This window comes from Xenopus laevis, chromosome 7S (genome assembly GCF_017654675.1).
Source record: "Xenopus laevis strain J_2021 chromosome 7S, Xenopus_laevis_v10.1, whole genome shotgun sequence".
Lineage (NCBI taxonomy): Eukaryota > Metazoa > Chordata > Amphibia > Anura > Pipidae > Xenopus > Xenopus laevis.
The window spans coordinates 52530072-52553432 of record NC_054384.1 but is presented as its reverse complement, the minus strand read 5'-3'; the positions used below and the strand labels follow the sequence as shown (position 1 = coordinate 52553432).

At 36.3% G+C, this 23361-nt stretch overlaps 1 protein-coding gene across 3 annotated transcripts in view; it reads left to right on the top strand.

Annotated features, from left to right (window-relative positions):
* casz1.S (castor zinc finger 1 S homeolog) overlaps window positions 1-23361 on the top strand; it is a 309346-nt gene that overhangs the window by 74698 nt on the left and 211287 nt on the right. For all 3 annotated transcript variants that reach the window (XM_018227624.2, XM_041571250.1, XM_041571251.1), the window contains exon 2: window positions 757-850. The gene's annotated coding sequence lies outside the window, so the exon portion shown is untranslated. The remainder of the gene's footprint in view (window positions 1-756; window positions 851-23361) is intronic.

Genomic DNA, 23361 nt, shown 5'->3' with positions numbered 1-23361 from the left:
ATATACTTACCTTTCCAGTTTTGATGTTTTCTGCTATTGTTTAATGTATAATGCTACTCTATATTGTCTAAAGTTTATAGTAAGTTGAAATGCTTCAAAGATTCCCAGGTGAATTGTTTTTCCAGATATGAAAAAAACATTTTGATATAGTAATACAGCGATATAATATTTTGTTGCAACTTTTTCACACACCAATTTTTTATTTATTAGTATTCATTTGGGGGGTTATTTATCAGAATCTGCTATTTTCTGAAAACCAAATCTGCACCGACTTTTTTTCAGACTTTAATAAACAACTCCTTTAACTTAATATTTTTAGAAAGATTTTTATCATGATATATACTTATACTTACCTTTCCAGTTTTGATGTTTTCTGCTATTGTTTAATGTATAATGCTACTCTATATTGTCTAAAGTTTATAATAAGTTGAAATGCTTCAAAGATTCCCAGGTGAATTGTTTTTCCAGGTATGAAAAAAACATTTTGATACAGTAATACAGCGATATAATATATATACAATCTTTAAATATAGACATTTTGAGAAAAAACTGGTATGTACAGTTATACGATTATATGCCATTAGTTTACCAAGAATGCCATAGTATGGGATCTCTGTCCACTGGTTTGCACAGAACTGCAGATGTCTTGGGAGCAATGTGACAGGACCACACATTTTCACCTTATCGTATTAATAGTGTTTTAGTGTTGACAAATATAATTTGAAATAGTCGTAATCTGTATCTTTTTATGTGTAGAGATTCCAAAAATCAAACCATAAATACAGAAGAAAGAACATTTTGATGAATAAATTGAAATGGAGGTGTCATCCAAGTGATAATTTTGTTAAAGGTAAGAATTTAAGTTCTCTAATTTATTTTTTCAAAGTAAGATAATTTTACTTCTTAAAGCGATTGTTCAGTGTAAAAATACAAATTGGGTAATAGATAGGCTGTGCAAAATAATGTTTTCAATCTGAGTTAGGTAAAAATTTAACCTATAAAGGCTGGAGTGACCAGATATCTAACATAATAGGCAGAGCCCAATGTCCTACTTTGCAGCTTTTTAACCTGTTACTAGTCAGTAATCAATCACTGAAATGAGGGGGGCCATATAGGTCATAATTATTTGCTTTTGAATTAGGCCTGCATGCTAATGGTCAAAAGAAAACTAACAGTTATCTACCATGTGACACCCCCCTCAAATTGCTGACTGACTAAGAGTTAGAAAGAGTTAGAAAGGCAAGAAGTTGGGTTCTGCCAATTATGTTAGACAGGGCAGCCTTTATAAATTACACTTTCTATTCTAACTAGATAAAAATATGTATTTTGCACAGCCTGTTTACCCACTTTTTATATTTACACTGAACCGTTCCTTTAACTCATATTTATTAAGACTGCTTTACTTGTTAAACTACTATATTTTTAACTATGATCTTTTTATTTTCCATATCTGTTTGTAAACTGTTTGTAAACTGCCAAGACAAAATATAAATGTGTATGGATTGTTTGCTTTAAATGGCATGGAGATGTATTATATATATCAAAAATAAAGCTAACAGATCAAATTACGATGCTTCTCACAGCATGACATTTCATGCAAATTGAGCACTTGTGATATACTATGAGGATTGGCTACTAAATGGTGGATTCATTAAAGGTTTAACCCAGTGATTATAATGCAGCTAGCTTGTAACTGTACTCTTTTAATCAATGAAATGAATGAGGCATAGAAAAAATGGGTTGCTTTTTGTTTGTGCAGCAGCCGGGGGTGCTGTGATGCAATTTGTGTGCTTTAAGTCTTAAACTGGCTATAGATGTATAGATATAGATTTTCGGATCATGTAGGCTACCAAGAAGAAAGCTGCATGTATTGCTTATCTGACAATATCAATGGGTGACTACTATATGTTGGATGTAACTTTTGTAAGATTAATGGGCAGAACATTGTTTATGTTATTTTTCCTACTTATTTAAACTGAATGATTAGTTGTAGATCAGCAGACACAAATGAGTGTTCGTTGCTCAAAGATTAAAATCTGCACATCTATGGCCAGCCTTAGTTAAGAACCCTGTGTGGCTTTTTATAGTATGTAGTGATGTTTAAACAGCAGCTAACATCTTTTAAATAATGTGGCTGAGCATACACATGCAACACATGCAACTTGCATTAAAGGTGGCTATAGACGGTAAGATTTTTCTCTTCCTAATAACCAACTTTAGTGCGATCCGACAAATCCACCAATTGCTTGGTCTTACGATAACGAAAAGATCTTTTAAAAATTGTAACGTCTATGGTCTCCATAATCGTAATCAAGAGTGGTCGAAGAACAATAATTCAAAGTGACATTATCATGTGGCCCTATTCCATACTACTACAAGATATTTAAAGGGGTTGTTTACGTTTAAATTAACTTGTTAGAACAAGATATTCTGAGACAATATGCAATTGGTTCCCATTTTTTATTATTTGTGGTTTTTGAGTTATTTAGCTTTTTATTCAGCAGTTTTCCAGTTTGCAGTTTCAGCCATCTGGTTGAAAGATGAATAATAAAAATTAGCAATAACAATAAATTTGTAGTCTTACAGAGCATTTGTTTTTTAGATGGGGTCAGTGGCCCCCATTTGAAAGCTGGAAAGAGACAGAAGAAGAATAAGAAGGCAAATAATTCAAAAACTATAAAAATAAATAAATAATGAAGACCAATAAAAAGGTTGCTTAGTCATTTTATAACATACTAAAAGTTAACATAATGGTGAACCACCCCTTTAAATATATTGAGTTGAAGCATCTATATCTTAAATAATAAGTAATGAACATACAGTTTATTTGGACAACTGTTCCTCAAGTTCAACCACATTTTGCATTTTGGGAAGATAAAACACTTGCCATATGTGTAACTCTCTGTAAATATATACATACAATGGTTCTTGAAAATTGTCAACCCTTTAAAATTTCTATATTTCTCTATTAATGTGACCTGAAACATCTCAAATCATCTCATTTCAAACAAGTCTTAAAAGTAGATGAAGAAAACCTAGTTAAACAAATGAAACAATAATTATTATATTGGGTCATGTATTTATTGAAAAAAATTACAATAACATATCTGGGTATGGCAAAAGTAAGTGAATCCTTAAGATTATCATACAATTTGAAGGTGAAATCACTGTCTGGTGTTTTTAGTCAATGGGATGGCAGTCAGGTGTGAGTGAGAGATTTTTATTTAAAGAACGGGGATCCAGCAAAACCTGATCACACATATAACACATTTGTTGATATCTAACATGGCTCGAACAACGGAGGTAGGTGTCTGAGGACCTCAGAAAAAGAGTGTTGCTGCCCATAAAGCTGGAAAACGTTAAAAGACTAAGGGGCCCATTTAATAACAAGCGCGTTGCAATTATTTCACAACTAAAAAATGTGTGGTTTTCCGATATTTCTAAAAAGCTCTAAAATTTGAAGTTTAATAAGTGAAAAAAACAACGAAAACCTTTAAACCTTAAAGTTGTTAAAGTGCTATAGAAATCAATGGGAGCTGCGCTGATCTGATTGGATCTGATTTTTAGAGGTTTTTTTTTTAGGAATTATCTGAACTTTTCTTTTTGAGGTTTGCAAGGTACAGGTATGGGATCCATTATCCGGAAACCCGTTATCCAGAAAGGCCATTTTTTTATGGATTCCCCAGGTCCCAAGCAATCTGGATAACCGATCCTATACCTGTATTTGTACTGCAAATTGGGTTTCTTGGTTTTTCCGCACCTTCTAACCACCCATCAACACTGTTTAGAAGTCCTTTAATCTTAGACGTGCAGACAGCTCTTAAAAATGAACATGAATATGTACCAAAAAGAAAGGAACTAACGAGGTCTCTAACGAGGTCACACAGCCTTATTAATGAAAATAATTAGATTGTGTGTGTAATTTGGAAACCATTAAAGGAATAATTAATGCCTTAAAAGATGTTTTTGATGAGTGCAAATAAATTCATTCAAAATAAATTCATTGTGTCCACACTTTGATGTGTTGTCATTATTATATCTTGTGATAAACAATAAAGAGTTAATAAAGTGCAATAGTGTAAGGGGTGCTAATAGTTTGCATTCCACTAGTCTGTAGAAGAAGGAATCACTCAATAAAACATAACATTTAATAGTTCATTTAAAGTCAAAAGCGGGATTTATGGAAATATAAAAACACTTGGGAATGCACCTATGGGTGGCCCCACTAGGAATACAGTAATAACACACACACAGTATTGGTTAAACTGAATAACGGTTTATCTAAAATAAATGGGCACCTAATACATGCAGCACTCCTAACCGGTGGCAATAGGGCCTCAATAACTAATTTGCAATCTTTCTAGCTAACTAAAGAAGGCAAAGTCCTTTAATGTCCTTTCCTTAAACAGTCTCTGTATTTTCAAGCACTTCTTTAGGGTACTGTCCCTTTAAACGGGATACTCCAAATGCACTTCAGATGATTTAGAGTTCTCTTCAAGCGAGTCCAGCACATAAAGACATACAGTGTGACTACCAGCCCCTTTGGATGCCCAGATAGGAATCTCCTGCAGTCTGTGTTCCTTTCACACTCTCTGTCCCTCCAGGCACAATATCTGGCTTCTCTGTGCCAGCCTGATTTTGATGGAGCCTCTCAGCTCTCTGGGCCCACCAATAGCTCTCTAGTCTCTCTTTCTGTCCACCATGTGGTTCTCTCTGCCAGGCTTTTCTCTTCTGCCAGAAATTTGTGACTTCCTCTTCCTCCCAGCCACTCACTAGCTGCTGTGTCACTTCCTGCTGCACTGAGATCACTGAACAGCTGGTTGCTAGGTAACAGCTTACAGCACACAGGTACAGGCTCTGTGCTTGATCTCTTACAGTGATAAGTGCAAAGTTTTTGCACTAACTCCCTACAAATATATCTGACATCACTGCAAAATGCAAGTGAGAACTCTTGCATGTTTCAACTGTTTAAAGGGACAATCTGCCATTGACAACATGATTTCAGTAGGTTTTAGCTGGAGTATTTTAACATTCAAGTTTTTAGCAGCTTCAGAGCATTTTTTTTCCTATAAAAAGGTTTAATAAATAGTGTCCCCATAATAAATTGTTTCAAGTGAGTCTGTTAGGACAGTTAAGCAGGTAACAGTTAATTTGGGAGTCTTTATGACTATTTTCACATTGTCTAAAAATGTATATTTTTAATGGGTGACTTGGGAACCACAGAAGGGGGCTGTTCACCTTCCAAACACTTTTTTAATATTTTTGATTGTTTTATTAATATTGAGGTTTAAAGTTTCTCATGACTCCATAGAGCAGCTCTGGTTGAAGTGGAGAATCACAGACACTGTAAACTGTTAGTTGATTTTTTTCTCTTTGGCCATGCTATTGCAAATTGTACAATAGTTGCTAATGTTCCCAGTGTTCAACGTCACAAAAAATAGCAATTAAAATAGCAATTAAAAAAATCGTTATTGGTGTACAATCTGAAAACATCCTAAAAATAAAATCCAACCCTATTATAGGATTAGTACAGTACTGTGTTAGGTTGTAAAGAAGCCTTTTTGTGATAAATGTATTGTCTCTTACTGGACAATTGATTCTACATAAAGCCTATTCATCGTATTTATTCATATTGCACCCAAGGCAGTACCAAGGAGAGAATTATAGCAAGGTCGTGCCAAATAACTAGACATTACTAATTTTTATTGATTTGAATTTGGTGGTATGGTGTAATTCTAATATAAAGGATGAGATTGTGATGGTTGGATAAATGTCCATTAAGTTACCTATAACTTGGTAGAACCACACATGTTTGGATAAAAGGAGGAGGGGGCCCTCCCATACTGGCTATACTGTATCTATTATTTGTTTTTTAAGGGTTAGGGTAATTTTAAGAATAATGCTGGCAGAAATTGCAATAAATAATCCTTTTATTTAACGGACATTTTTTATTGATTATGCTTACTTGAAATAGAGTCCCTTTCGAATTTAAAGTTTTGTACAGAGGCCCTCACTTATGATAGAATAAGCTCAGCGATCCACAAATTAAACAGAGGCATATGGTTATAAAAATATGGCCTCATCCTTTGTCATATTGTTGTTTGCCTTTTCCACCTCTTTTTGTGAAATGTGTGCTTTTGGCTTATTTTAAGTTATAACTTATGTTACAGGAAAAGCTTGACTATGCACACACCTTTTAAAGGGGACCTGTGACCCAGACATAAAAGCTATATAGTATAAGTTCTTTGCAAAAGGAACATTAAACCCAAATTCAAGTGGTCAATCTGGTATTGCCTGCCCTGCCTCTGTGCATCAAGTATAGAGACAGGGCAGTCAATTACTTTATCTTTCTATTCTGCACATTCCCTCTCCTTCCTCACTGTCTATAACTGTGTAGTCTGTGCATGGGCCTATTACTATTACTAATTTATTTATTTCTCAGGTTTTCTTTTTTTAAAGTGATACTTTCAGTAATGTGTCAGTTGTGACTAATTTCACCTTCTAAAAATAACCCCTGCCTCCAGCCCCCTCCCTCTTACTTACCTGCACTGGTTAGACTATGAGTTCGGGGGGGGGGGTGCACTGCTCTAAGATATAGTTGGGAGAAATCTTGTCACTGTCCAATACAGACAAATAATGGAAGGCTGGAGGAAAGCAGCCGGGTAAGACTCTTTTTAAATCTGGAATGTATCATTAAAACATTACGTGATTGTTCACCACTTTTCCAAAATGTTGTCTGTACCTTCAGTTTAAATAACAGGTATGGTAAAAGGATGTTTCAAAGAACTGCTCTAGAAAAACTGATACCATCCCACATATAGACAGTGTTGCATTGTTTTATTTTAATGGGTTGCTATATGAGACAGCATGTTGTTTCAATTTCAAAGCAGCATTTATAGGTTGTTAATAACAACTGTTTAGGTGATGAAATTTCCACTTTAATTACTTGCTTAACCAGATCCCAGTGGAAAGGGTTGTACTGATAAATCATGTGTTTTAGTGTTAAAGCAACTAGTGATTTTTACCCAGTTTTTGTATACCTATATGAAGCAGAAAAACAAATGTGCTTTGAAGGGGAACTTACTAAACATTAGTGGATGGTTAATACATATTTTACATATTAAAAGTAGCTTTTATTTTCTTCTTACAAATGTTTACAGTATTTATTAAGAAGTTTGAACTGTTTCAGTTATTTGTAATGAGTTCTCCTGCCTAAAATGTCAACACAAATAATAATGTTGTGAGTCAGTGGCAAATTTCGCCTGGTCTGAATCTAAGGTGTGATGTCACTGTTAGGGGGGTTATTATTAAATCCTGAAAAGTTCTCACTATTTTCTGAATTCTCCGACCAAATCCGTACAGACTTTCCCCCCTATTTATCAATACATTTTCCCCATAATTTCCTGTGTGGGATAAATCTGAATCATATAAATTTTTTCAGATTTGTCGCAAAACATCTGACTTTTTCGGATTTGATGCCTGAAACCATGAAATCTTTGCAGTATTGAATGAAACCCAGCGCAGATCAGGATATCAATGGGACATCTGAAATTGACTTCTATAATATCTCGTCAGGTCTGTGTTGGAGTAGTTTTTTATTCGGACTTTTAACAACATCAGAGTTTTTTTTTCTAAGAAAAAAATATTTTTTGCCCTTTAAAAGTCCGACAAGAACAAAACAGACTTTAATAAATATTGTATTAGTGTCATTGTGTGGGTGTGGCAGGTTGTGGTCAAAAGTAGTCATGGTCTAAATAAAATTATGCTCAGTGTGTGCTTCACGACAAACTTTATAGCTGTTAAAGCAGTGGTTCACCTTCAAAGAACTAGTTGTTTTCAGATAGATCACCAGAAATAATGACTTTTTCCAATGACTTTCTATTTTCTATGTGTGACTGTTTTTCTAATATTGAAGTGTCAAGTGTCTTTTTTCACCTTCTGAAGCAGCCCTGGGAGTGGGGATCGCCGACCCTGTAAGCTGTTCTAAATGGATACATTTAGTTGATACATTTCTTATCTTTGTTCCTGCTGAGCAGAATCTCTGGGTTTCATTACAGGCAGCTGTTAGACTTGATACAATAGTTGCTAATACTCCAGAGATGCTGCTGGGAAATGTTGCAAAATTATAACAGTTCAGAATCTGCACCTGAATTACTGAGCTGCCAGATTCAAACACCAGAGACACGAACATTCAACTTTAAACTTAGATTTTGGATAAACAGTAAAATATAAATAATGGAAATAATTGGAAAAAGTCTTTATTTCCGGGGAACAATCTAAAAACAAATGAATTGAAAAAAGTGTTTGGAAGGTGAACAACCCCTTTAACCTCAATCAAAAGACAACACAAGACAAGATACAAATTCCCAGACAGTCTGAAATTATCAGGGAAAGCCAGCGTCAGACACAAAACCCCCCTGCCCAAGCCACAACCCCCTCTTGCAGCCCCGCGCCTACCTTCTCCATCTTGCAGGCACGCGGAGGGCCAGGGAGCAGGGCCGGAACTAGGGGTAGGTAGAGTAGGCGCCCGCAGAGGGTGCAATCATGGGACGGGTGCACATTTAAGGGGATTTTTTTTTAAATCCTTGTTTACATGGCCTTTAATAGTTTTCAGTTGTATAAACTGCTAGTTTCGACCCCCTTTTGCACTCCCCACCTCCCTCATGGCAGCTTCTAGCACAGGTAAACAGATGATTGGGGCAGCTGCTGGCACAGGTACATATTTGGGGGCAATATTGTGGATTTTTTGGTTACTGCTGGTTTAGGCACATGGGGCAAAATGGTGGCTGCTGGCACAAGTACACAGATGTTTGGGGCAATATGATGGATTTTTGGCTCCTGCTGGCACAGGTACAAATTAGGGGAAATATGGATTTTTTTTGGCTGCTACTGGCATAGATACAGATTGGGGGGCAATATGATAGGTGCTGGCACAGGTACAGGGAACAATATGAATGGTAAGGTGGGAAATGGTAATGCAGGACCGGGTGGGGGGACACTAATTAAAGCCCTTGCCTAGGGTGCCAAAATACCTTGGCCTGGCCCTGCCAGGAAGGGAGATCGGAAGCTGCACTAGTGGCTTTGCACAGGGAGTGGGTCTGGGCCGGCAGGATCCACCCATTGACAATTACTGTATTTTGTATATTTGACAAAGTTGCATCAAAGGAGAAACGAAAGGCATAACCACAGACACCAGTAATTCTAATTTTTTACTCCAGCCCTCGTACATTAGTTATAAGGCCACTCTGTAAACAAAATTAATATGAAGCCATCATCTCTTACAAAATATGCACATAAAGACAAATGTTACCAGTAACATTTCATCTTATGTAGCCCTCCAATCAGAGTTTCCGATAACCCCTTGGCTAGCAATAGGAAGTTAAAGCTGGTCAGAGTTATTGGTTGGAAAGTCAACCCCATCTGCTCTGGATGTGACAAATAGCCTTTCCATATTGTTAACATATTGGCTGCCATATGGGTTGCCTTAACTCTCAAGGAACACATGGCAGAGCATAGCTCTAAAGTGCCAGCACTGAGTATGAAGGAGAGGTTGAGAAATGCTTAGGGCCTTACAGTATCCATTGCTTCTCAGATTGCTTGTGCTGCAGTATTTTATTTTTTTTGCTCTCTGAGATGGATCATTGACCTTCAAGTCTAAAAGCACTGGACAGTTGTAAATCCACCCTTCAGGGCTTCTTAGTAGCATTGCCGACTGCTTTCTTGCAGGTTTTCAGCAACAAAGTATGAAATTGTGTTTTTGGATGGGAATTTAAACACTGCCAGGTATGGTGCATCATTGCTAAATTTCACAAATTTGTTCATTCATTCAGTATTTTGTTCATTCAGTTTTTTCATACCACATAGTATCTTAGTTATCTGATTTTTTGGAGAATAAATACGATCAAGTGATGCATTTCTGGGAACACCTCAGATACAAATACAGCAAACTTAAGGGTATTTTTGAGTATTTGCATTAATGAAGAAGTCTTTCATTTACTGAAACAATGATCATTGCTGTTTCCCAGTAAATAGTTCCAGGTCAGCAGATATTTTATTTTTCTGCTTTCAAACACCGTGTATTTTATATATTTGAATTAAACGGGTGGTTCACCTTCAAAATAACTTTTAGGGGCACATTTACTTATGGTCGAATATCGAGGGTTAATTAACCCTCGATATTCGACCCTCAAAGTAAAATCCTTCGACTTACCGCATTTCCATCGAAGGAAAAATCGTTAAATTGAAGGATTACATCCTTCGAATCGAACGTTTCGAAGGATTTTAATCCATCGCTCAAAAGATTTTCCTTCGATCAGAAAATTGTTAGGAAGCCTATGGGGACCTTCCCCATAGGCTAACATTGCACCTTGGTAGGTTTTAGGTGGCGAAGTAGGGGGTCGAAGTTTTTTTTAAAGAGACAGTACTTTGACTATTGAATGGTCGAATAGTCGAATGATCGTTTGATTTAAAGTCGTAGTCGAAGGTCAAAGTAGCCAATTCGATGATCGAAGTAGCCAAAAAAAAACATTCGAAATTCGAAGTTTTTTTTATTCTATTCCTTCACTCGAGCTAAGTAAATGTGCCCCTTAGTATGTTATAGATTGGCTAATTCTAAGCAACTTTTCAATTGGCCTTCATTTCTTTTTTTATAGTTTTTAAACTATTTGCCTTCATCTTCTGACTGTTTCCAGTCTTCAAATGGGGTCACTGACCCCATCTAAAACCCAAATGCTCTATAAATCTACAAATGTATAGCTATTGTGTCTTTTTATTACTCATCTTTCTATGCAGACCCTCTCCTATTCATATTCCAGGCTCTTATTCATATCAATGCATGGTTGCTTTGGTAATTTGGATCCTAGCAACCAGACTGCTAAAACTGCAAACTGGAGAGCTGCTGAATAAAAAGCTAAATAACTCAAAATCCATAAATAATAAAAACTGATTTTTTCATCCGATTTTCATGATTTTCACAATTTGTTTTGAATTTTTAACTGAAAACATTGGGGTATTGCACGAAACCCATCGCCTTCCTCTGGATCAACTGGCAGTTAGGCAGGTTAAAAAAAGTTAAAAGGTTGAACTTGATGGACATGTGTCTTTTTTCAACCTAATTTACTATGTTACTATGCTACAATGTTACATCTCAAAATCATTGGGACTTCTCCCATTGACTTAATGTATATACAACCTCGACAGGTCTGAGATGCCGGATTTTCACATTCAGACTTTTCCATCCTTTGGGTTTAATAAATTCCAAAAATCCGAAAAATATCGGATTTTTTAAAAGTCTGATATTATAAAAATTAGTTTTGCATTCAGACTTTAGTAAATAACCCCCTTAAAGTTAACTCAATGGCAAACAATCCCTTGAAGTATGTTATACAGTACTTTAAATTGTACTTCGTGCACTTTGAACTACAGTAGTTGAGCGTGGTGCCACTGTGTCCATCCCACCTTGTGGTGCAAATTATACATAAATATGCTTGTTGACACTGGAGCTGCATCAGAGCTGATGCAGAGTAAAAAAAATGACATAATTATGTTAGACACATCTCCCCCTTGCAGCCACAATTACAGAATTTTTGAGGTAAAGACAAGCTGACTTGTGTCTGAAATTGCACTTTGGAAACTGCAACTTCATAAATGCCCCTTGTTTATGGTCAGTGATGCCACCTGATCACTAACCCTTTGCGAATGGGGAGAGGAGGCAGGTGTTAGTAGCTGGTGCTGTTTAGGTCACTCACCTACTTTTTATTTGGGTACACTGTGTATGTTTTTGTAAAATAAGGGTCAGGGTTTTTCATTTACTATCAGGAGGAACCATGATAGGAAAACACAGTAATTGTTAGGAATCATGGGCACTACAATTCATTTTCTTATGTTTGAAAAATAATCTTAAGCATAATAAAAGACTTAAAGGGGTAGTTCACTTTCAAGTTAACATTCAAGTTAACATTTAAGTATGTTTTATATTCTTAGCTGGTCTTCTTTTTTTTAATAGTTTTGTAATTATTTGCCTTCATCAGCCTCTTACCAAACTTTAGATGGGGTCAATGACCCCCAGTAATCAAAAAAATTTGCTCTGTGATTCTACAAATATATTGTTATTGTTACCTTTCAAAACTTTATTATTACTATCTTTTTATTCAATCCTATTAATCTTCAAGTCTTTCATTCAAGCCACTGCATTTTTGCTAGGGTAAGTTGGATCCCTGTGGCCAAATAACTGTTTAAATTCCAAACTAGATATCTGGACCACAAATAAAAATAAATGTAGAACAGTTGCAAGTTGTCTTACCATATTACTATTTACATAATAAGTTACTACCCTTTAACTACACTGTTTTAGTCACTACACTAAGGGGCAGATTTACTAAGGGTCGAATATCGAGGGTTAATTAACCCTCGATATTCGACTAGGAACTAAAATCGTTCGACTTGAATATCGAAGTCGAACGATTTAGCGCTAATCCTACGATCGAACGATCGAAGGATTTTAATACAACGATCGAAGGAATATCCTTCGATCAAAAAACCACAGGCAAGCCTATGGGGACCTTCCCCATAGGCTAACATTGACTTCGGTAGCTTTTAGCTGCCGAAGTAGGGGGTCGAAGTTTTTCTTAAAGAGACAGTACTTCGACTATCGAATGGTCGAATAGTCGAACGATTTTTAGTTCGAATCGTTCGATTCGAAGTCGAAGTAGTAGTCGAAGGTCGAAGTAGCCCATTCGATGGTCGAAGTAGCCCAAAAAACACTTCGAAATTCGAAGTTTTTTTAATTCGAATCCTTCACTCGAGCTTTGTAAATGTGCCCCTAAGTGCCACCTTTTTCATCAATAACATTTTTACATTTTTGGAATATAACAGCTTTTGCACTGCTCACTATTTATAGAACAATGAAATGATTAATAAGTTAAAACTAGTACACTTGTGAAAGGAAAGGACACATAAAATAAGTAGTCCTTGCACTGGTTTGGATTAAGTGTATCTATAGTATACAGTAGTACATATTCCACCCCATCCACCCCATGAACACATAGGGGTAGGTAAATTTAAAGGAGAAGGAAACCCAATCGGCGGAAAAACCCTCCCCCCCTCCCCAGTGTTGCTCCCCCTCCCTACTCCCCCCTGGCCTACCTGTCCCGCTGGGCAAATGCCCCTAACTTGTTACTTACCCTTCTGTGCAGGTCCAGTCTACGGAGTTCACCGACGCCATCTTCTTCCAAGCGATCTTCTTCCTGCTTTGACCGGCGCATGCACAGTAGGATCATTTCGCCAGTATGGATCTACTGCGCATGCGCCAAAAGTCACGGAGTGAAATCGGAAAACTTCGTGACTTTTGGCGCATGCGCAGTAGATCCGTACCGGCGAAATGCTCCTACTGCGCATGCGCCAAAACGCCGGTCAAAGCAGGAAGAAGATCGCGTGGAAGAAGATGGTGCCTGTGAACTCCGTGGACTGGACCTGGCAGAAGGGTAAGTAATAAGTTAGGGGCATTTGCCCAGCGGGACAGGTAGGCCAGGGGGATGAGGGAGGGGAAGTATTTAAAAATGCATGGCTTTTTTGTGTTTAAATTAATTTCTCTCAATCCATTTGAACTAATCACTCACATTATGGACTACATTTATGTATCATCCAACTCCAGTTCAGTTGTAGGTTAGCATTCCTAATCTAAAGCCGCTTTTATTTAAAGCTGTATAGGATTTAAGTAAATAATTACTTTTTAACTCCAGAAATAGTAAAACTATGGAAGGCCAGATGTCCTTGCGTTCTTAGTGGGGTTAATTATAGAATTTTCCTTCAAAATATATCAACAAGCTATTAATAAAGTATGTAGTGTCAAGGAAACTTAGATAAGTGTTTGTTAGGTTAGAGGTAACAATGTTGTTTTTTGTGAATACATATGTTAAATTTCCATTCTAATTTTTTATGGCAAGTTGTATAACAATTTGTATTATACAGCTAAGTTACAGCTAAGACTTGCAGGTTGAATAAAGTAGGCCTCAGAAAATATGTCTAAATGTGTTAAAGTGTAATTAATATAAATAGTCACTGAAACTATAGTGGATTTTTTTCCAAAAAATATTTCATTAACATGGTCCTAATAAATAACTTTCATTCTGTTTGTCAGTAGGGCAAAATTAGGGAAATTGCTGACTCATGCTGAAATCAGCCAGTTGAGCGTGACTCACAGTTATGAGTGTGTTGGTCACAGCAGGAAAAGAGTTACTGTAGGTTGAGGAACTCACAATTAAGGGGCATATTTATCAAAAGTCGAGCTATAGAGTTTTTTTTACCTCAAATGAACTCGAATGACCTCGAATGACCTTGTATCTTATTTAAGAAAAAACTGGAATATCTAAAACTCAACTAATATTACCGACCTGAAAACTCAAATCGAATTTGAATCAAATTTCTCTGAAAAAACTTGAATGTCATAACATCTTCAAAAATGTCACTGGACCTCTGCCATTGACTGCTACATAAACTCGGCAGGTTTTATGTGGCGTACTATAAATTTTGAGTTGGTCCCAGGGTCAAAGTATTGTAATGCTTACTTTTTTAGGCCGTGCTGTACCCAGGTATACCCAGCAGGATCAGCATCCAGCAGCCAAAGAGTCAGTTAAAGTTTCTATTGATAACGGACACCTGCTGCACAAATACGGCAGCCCCCTCATACAGGAACATGTGGCATCAGACTTGTAAAAGCATTGTGCAAATACTTTATGGCAAGTTGTACGTTGCTTTCAAAGGCAATATTATGATATAATTGCCTTATTGGATTTATTTAATATTTAAATGATATTTTAGTAGATATAAAGTATGGAGATCTAATTTATGGAAAGATGGATGGAATATCCCAGGTACCAAGCATTCTGGATAATAGGTCCCTTACCTGTTTAAACATCACTATAAAATAGTAAAGACTATTTGTAAACATATATTTTAAATGAAAGTATGAATTTTCAGAAAATTATCATTCAGTATCTTAAAAATGTGTTGATAACCAGAATCATATTTTAGAAAAGTTAAATAAATAAATGTAAAAAGTTATAGAAAACAAAAAACCTGAACCTAACACATAACTGTGGTCATTTTATTTCTAAATTTAGCTGGCACATGAGTATGAAGAAGCTTTGTTTAGTGTTTATTCTTCATATGTTATTCAAGTGCTGTCACTAGTGAGAAGGGACAAAGGGGCAGATTTACTAAACTCGAGGGAATAATCCGAATTGAAAAAAATTCAAATTTAGAAGTATTTTTTTGGGTACTTTGACCATCGAACTGGTCAAATTTGATCGAATTCGATCGAATCGAATGATTCGAACAATTCGAAGTAAAAATCGTTCGACTATTCGACCATTCGATAGTCGAAGTACTGTCTCTTTAAAAAATACTTTGACTTCATACTTTGCCACTTCAAACCTACCGAGGCTCAATGTTAGCCTATGGGGACCTTCCCCAGCAATTTTCTACGTTTTTTGTGGTCGAATAAAAATCCTTCGACCGATCGCTTAAAATCGTTCGAATCGTTCGATTCAAACGATTTTTATTTGATCAAAGTATTTGCGGTAAATCCTTCAGATTTGATATTCGAATTCAAAGTATTTTACTTTGAGGGTCGAATTAGAGGGAATTTAACCCTCGAAATTCGACCCTTGATAAATCTGCCCCTATGTGTGAAACCGGTTTAATGATTATCCTGTAGAGTTTAGTTGATTTTTTAATAATGATGATGGTTCCCTTAATTTGACAAGTACAATAACAGCCCGTGTTAGTCAATTCACTACATTGTAGACCTTGATGGCATCAGATCCCTACTGCAATGCTGACAAACTAAAGTCCCAGGGACCTTATATAACTCTTCAAGTTTTATGGTACCAGGCTTCCCAGAAACTCATTAAAATTACATTAATATAAGTCAAAATTTGAGGATAATATAAGGAAATTTGCCATCATATTTCCTCCTAACCATTCAAATTGTCTAGATGCCCCTGTTATAATCCAACTCTGAATCATGAACATATAAACAGTCATATAGTGTATACAACTAATTTTGGATACAGTAAAATAAATGAAGAAAAATTACAATTGCTCCTAATTTGTTTTTATTTACTAAAGAATAAGTACTTTTTAGAATGAATAGTAGCAATAGCACAATGGTTCTTTTAGGTTATATTTTATGCTAAATCATATACATAACTGGTCAAAAGTATGTGGACAAGGCTTTCTAATTATTAAAAATTGATTGAAGCCAAACCCATCATTGCCGACAAAGTTTGCCACTACATCATACAATATTATTGACAATTCAGTGCTTCCTATTTTGTGTTTGGAAGAAGGTCCATAAAGAATTGGTTTGCAGATAAAGTATGTCACTCTGAGTAGAATTACATGACTAGCCTGCACAGAGACCTAATCACCAACCAAACACCTGTGGGATGAATTGAAACACCACCTCTTACTTATGATTGGCAGCAAAACCCATTAGCAATGTTAAAGCATTCAGTGAAACACCATACTAGAATATGTTAACAGTAAATTTTGTTTTAGCAGCAAAGAGTTGTCCATCCCTACTATCCCTGCTGTTTATTTCCTATATGACAAAGACCTAAATCCAGTGGGCCCCATTATATTACTGGGCCCCAAAGCAAATTATTTTTCAGGCCCCCAAAATGTTTAGAGGTTGACTTGTTTCTCCAATATTTATTGAAATTGTATATTAATTAGGGCCTTGTGGGGCCCCTATACCTCCTGGGCCCCCCTGCAGCCGCAGGGTCTGCTTCCTCTATAGTTACGCCCCTGCCTAAATCTAAAAAGGACCCTTACCACCATCCTTAGATACAGTCACATACAGTACATACACACACAAATACCCCTGATGAGTGGTATAACAATGCCACGCCAGCCCCCCCCCCAAAAAAAACTTTAGAGGGGGCCCAGCGCACTGTAGCTCCTACATGGCCCTCCCTCCACCTACTAGGCTGCTTGCTTGAGGAAGGGGGGATTTTCTTAACTACAAAGAAAGCAGACTGTCACTGATTCTTCTGTACTCACACAATATTTTTACACATTTACAGAAACGTTGATATTATATAAGCACTTTACCACAGTATTTTTTTTACAATGAACTATACTGCTAAAATACTACTGAAATAAGAATGTTTTATGTGATGACACTTCTCCTTTAAGTATTCTATGTTAATTTTATTGCCCCTGTAAACTTTCTTATATGATAATTATGTTACAGTAAGTGACTCATCATACTGTGTATACAACAGGTATACATTTTTTTTAGAAATAAATATAAGTGCTGTTTTTTTAACTATAGTAGATCCTCACTTTTACACTTCTCAGGACTGAGGTCCTGAAAAGTCTAATTGGCAACTTTGGCCATACCAAATGAATGTGCAAAATAGTAATTTGTTGCAGCTGTATAAAGGAACATTAAAGTTTCACCTTAGTGATATGATTCCAGGTGTTAAATATGTGCTTACTGAAGGTTGTATTTGATATTGTGATTTAATATTGTGTTTAATATTGATTACTTGATACATTTCTTAGCAGAGAATGGAAATGACAGTATGGTTAACAGTTATTATTAGGGGTTGTATACAAACACATCACACAGTCTTTGGAGATTAGATCATATATTTCAAGTTATACAGTCTTTCCTTATATCATCATTAGTTTTCATACTCATATTTTTTTAAAGTTTTCTTCTGTTTACTGGTTTCATTTTGATTGCTGTTCGACATAAAATCTACCAGGGCCATCTCCTGATATGTATAACCTCGGATACACCAAATACAGGATTTGGTTCGTGATATGGCTGGGATGTGTCCTTTTTCAGCAGGATTCATATTTGGCCTGACCCATTTGCCTGCCTGAACCGAATCCTTAAAATCTTGTGACTTGTCCTCACACCGACAGGTAAATTGCAATTTCTTTTCTGTTCACTGTTCACATGGTTCTTCTCAACCTTACTTGCCCTGATTTGTATAAGCAGAGCAGGGTTCAGCATTTGAATGAATCCTTCATGAATACCAAAATATTAGCTTTGGTGCATCTCTTTCAATTCACAAACCAGAAGCAAAGTACCATACATCAGATCATGAAGTCTGAAAGTACCAATAACTTATTTAAAATAAACAAATAATTCAATGCATGACTAACGCCAAACAGACAAGAAGGCACACTTAACAGTATATCTACTATTAAACCCAAATTTAAAGGATCAGTAACATCAAATTTTTTTTTAAAAAAAACTTTGTTTGGATACCACGAAAAAAAACACCAACACATATTAAACTTTAAAATCGTCTTTATTTAGAAATAACTTATCAAATCTCGGCTTGCGCTTCTCTTCAGAAAAGGCGATCTGGTGATCCATTGTGCGGCGTTTGCTTTCTCCTCCCTGCCTTCCTTATAGGAGATAGCCAGGGAGGAGAAATTGAGCATCCTTTTACTGATCCTATGACAGGAGCTTATCTTTCAATCCCCTGCTCTCTGGATTGCAGACCAGGAATATGTGCAGTTAAAGCAAATAACTTATTAGGGCCCCCAATTGATTCTAAAAGAGGAGGCAGAAGCACAAAGGCATCCTCCCATCCCTAAATTGCATCTAATTTGGGCTGCATCGCCAGCCGCTGCACTCAGAGTGCTGTATTTGAAGTCTCGCACTCTGTTTAGAGAGCATATTATTAAAAAATAAAAATAAATAATAATAAAAAAATATATATACATATATATATATATATATATATATATATATATATATATATATATATATATATATATATATATATATATATAGTATGTGTCAGTTACCTCTTGTTCTTACACAATTTTACACTTATATATCATCACCTAGACCAGGGGTAGGCAACCCGCGGCTCCGGAGCCTCATGCGGCTCTTAAACCTGCTTGCTGCGGCTCGGTCTTGCGGCTTTTTCCTGTCTATACAGCCCTCACACCTGCTGGCGGCTTCTTGAGTGTGCAACCTCGGTACGCTACCGGTCAGCTTACCGCGGTAGCACACTCAGGAAGCCTCCAGCAGGTGTGAGGGCTGTATAGACGTCCCAGGAGTGACAGGCAAGACCGAGCCGCAGCAATATGATTCATCATGGTCCTTACCGAGGTCACACACTCAAGACAATAGAGGGAAGATCAGCATGGAGCTTCAGAAACAGAAGTCACATTAAACAGATGAGAAGGCTGGCATATAATAGGGCTATTTAGTGTTTAATTTATTTCAAAGTAGGCCTACACGTACACACTGCACTTCTGTTTGTTGTATTCTGTTGTTGTAGCAGTTAAAATTAAAAAAAATGGTTAAAACTTTTAAAAGTTTATAAGCTGTGTTATGTTTTGCGGCTCCAGACTATTTTTCTTTAGTGGAAGAGGGGGCAAAATGGCTCTTTTGATAGTAAAGGTTGCTGACCCCTGACCTAGACCAATTCTAATGCAGTTAGGCCTTTTTCGAAACTCATTTATATAGTATATGGGATGAAACAGTAGAATAAGAGCAAATGTTCTTCATGATACCTTCACACAATGATACTCTTAACACCTTGCTACTAATCCTAAATGTAAATTTTAATAGACAGGGACAAAAGACATACATGAAGGGAGTTAAAGCTCCACTTACTGCCCAGAAAATAAAAAATGTTCTGGACCTCCAAGTGCTGAAAAATTTAATAATGCCTGGGCAAATGAGGGCCTCTCCCCCCTTCCTGTTTTATCTGAAGTCAGACTGACCGCATGGTGTTCTTCGGCCGATCCGCTTTAGCTAATTAGTAATCTGACAAGAGCTACCCAAGGGATTAGTTGCTTATCCGAACTGCACTAAACTCTGTCAAAATGAGCTCCTCTCCCTCTTGGGATGAACAGGTGATTTGGGACGGGGGGCAAGGAGAGGAGGAGACAAATAAAAATGTTTCAGTGAGATTGATAAATAATTGATGGTGGAGGGAAAGGTGAAAGCAATATTAATTCTGGGATGTACACTGACAAATCATGAGAAAAAGTGAAGAGAAATAATGCTGAAATGATGATTTAAAGCAAAACGATACCAGTAAAATCTATACTGTACTGGACAATTAGCTATTTATTGATGTAAGGGATATGAGAGCTTCACTAATGATGTTTGTAATAGTGCCTAATCATGAACTATATACAGTTTGTGAATCACTGTACAGAATTAGCAAAACTTCAAAAATGTCAAATATTAGAACTCATCACCATAAGGGTCTACACTATAAGTGAAGCATCACTCACATATAATAAATCATAAAGCATCTATAACCAGTTTCCCATAAAAAGGTTTATAGAGGGACATACTTCTTGCAATGAGGCACAGTGAAATATGTTCCTCCAGCAATGTTTTACCATGACTGACAAAGCTGCCCCTGATAAATTCAACAAACTATTTTTTTATTTCTTTCATTTCATAAGTTGGACCTTTTAGTGCAGATATTGGTATTATTTACCATTTATTGACCTTGAGTTTTCCAATAGTTTGGTAACGTTTAGCTTTGTTAGTATTGTAACTAGAAGTTCTTTGTTGCCCTTATCAACTTTCACTTCTCATATCGTCACCAAATGTTTAATCCCAGGTCCTTTATACATTTATACATTTTAGGGACTTCTTTATTAAACCTCAATTTTTTCTGGTTGAGTTTTTAATGGGGGAAAACTTGAATTTTTCAAGATTTTTTATGCTCTAAAGCTGCTAAAAATAGGAAAATGCTCCAGCTAAAACCTTAACAATTGGAACATGTTTTTTGCCATCAGGATTCTCGATAGTTTTGGGCTGTTTGCACTCGTTTTTGTTCGATAATATGATATATTCGAGTTGTTGCAGCGACAATTTGATAAAGTCGAGTTTTTAGGGTGTCAATTAGAAAAAGACGCACAATTCGAATTGATGCACAATTTTTTTCTTACTTTTTCTCTCGCCTATTTTTTTCAAGAAGGTTTAATGGTAAATTAAGGGGATTCCTGTTTGGCAGTTTGGTCTCATTTTTAGAGTTTTAGTAAGTACCCCCTAAATGTATAATTGTGTAAATGAAATGTTTGTGGTGTTCCTTGCTTGCAGCCTTTGGATTTTTTCTACAAGTTGTATTTGAGGTTGCCGAACTTCTACCATTGTGTACCAGGCATCAATGAGTTAATGAGGCAATGGTATGTGAGAGCCAGGTTTGTTCTAAATGAAATGTTTGTGTCATTGCCCCTTCCACAGATCCCTGAGCCCTGGTGCAGCAGATATTTTTTTACCTCCTGTAAGCACCTGTTTTAAGACTGCCCATGTGATATGGAACAACCCCAGGCAATTGTACACTTACACTTGCCATTTTTTTACTGGCACAAAAACTCCAACCTGCTCCATGTTCATTAAGCAACCGCCTGTCAGTGCTCACACCCCGTCCTTTAAGATTTTGGCTCAACGTTCAAGTGTGTGGATCAGCATATACTGCTATTTTATTCATTGGAAGAGAACAAGTTAATAGGTTGTTCCTGGTTGTCAGCTTTATAATACCAGCTGTTTTCTGCAGATCCTGAAATGAAATCAGACCATAGGGCTTATTTACTAATGCCAAGCACAAAGAGAAAAAATAAATCACGCAAATTGGCATGTTATTATTGCAGCATTATTTTTCATTATTCCATTGAACACTGTGCACAAAAAAATTACCATCGAGGATTGTTTTGGTAAATTGTGCAATTTATTAGGTGCAACTTATTGATTAATGCAGATTATGCATACGGAGCCCTAGACGTAATGTCTCTTTAAGGCAGATGGTAGTTTCAGACCTGCCTTCAAAGTGGAAGACACCAGAGTTTTGAAGCAGGAAAAGGGGTCTGTATTTATGCAAGTACCTTTCCGAATAGCCCTTGGATGGATGCAATTTATATGCACATTTTTGTGCTTTGCACTAAGCCCTCATGGCCAATATCACTAGTCCACAACTTTGAAATGTGAAATCATAAAGCTTTGTCAGTGGCATTAAAAATATATATCCATTAGACAAATATGATTAAAAATAATGACCGGTGGTCCTGCAAGTGGATTGGAACCTGCAAAAATAAAATGATCCCCATTTCTCACTTAGTACACTTGCTATTAACATGAGTGAATTAATCTGAATAAGTCTTAATTTGGTCCAACCGTAGCAAATTCTGGCATGAAAATTGCAGTGATCCAGGCACATCAAGATTCATCCAATTCAGTAGGAATTGAATGGTTAAATTTCTCCCTCCCATAATGCTTTGATTCATACAGGTTTGGGGGGTCCATTATCCAGAAAGCTCCAAATTATGGAATGGCCATCTCCCATAGATTCCATTATAATGAAATAATCCAAATTTGTAAAAATTATTTCCTTTTTCTCTGTAATAATAAAACAGTGCATTGTACTTGACCCAAACTAAGAAATACATAATCCTTATTGGATGCAAAACCAGCCTTTGGTTTAGTTAATGTTAGATGATATTCTAGTAGATTTAAGGTATGAAGATCCAAAGTTCAGAAAGATATGTTATCCAGAAAACCCCAGGTCCCAAGCATTCTGGATAACGGGTCCAATATCTGTACCTTGATTCAGCTCAAAGTGATCAGCACTGTATAGTCCAAATCAGTGCAATGGATATGGGTTTTTTTGCCACTATTCCACTTTCAGCCACTGTCATGTGTAATCTATTTTTTCTTTTTGTTGCACCTTTTGAACCATGAATAATAAAATATATCCTTGTGAACAATGCTAGGTAATCTCATCAATTATAATTGGTGCTTACCATGTCATTTGTGTTACAAGACTCACTGAAATGTTTGTATTGTAAATGCAAGTAATTATATATCGCCTGTTGTAAAATATAAGGATGTTACAAGTCACAATTTACAATAGAGGGTACATTAGCATGCAAACTGTTATTTTCATCTTTAAGCTTTCAACCATATGCTTCAGAATACTCAGCCTTCCAATTTCTGTCTGTGTCTGTATGTATGTCCATATACGGCATGTCCAGAAACAAACCTAGGGGCAGATTTATCAAAGGTCGAGGTGAATTTTCGAATTTCGATCTAATTTTTGTGTACTTCAACGAGTGAATAGTCCAGATTCGATTTGAATTTGAAAAAAAAATCAAAATTCGATATCATGTACTAAGTAGCAAACAGGTGTGAGCTGTGCGCAAGGTCTAAATGGGTGATAATTAGCAGCATTGAGGTTAATTATGGATCCACTTGTCCATGACAAAAAAGTTATATGTGATATTCAGTGCGCTGGGGTATAATCCATTTTTTACCCAAGTGCCTAAATGGAAAATAAGGTATATAGTGTAATACGTTCGTTT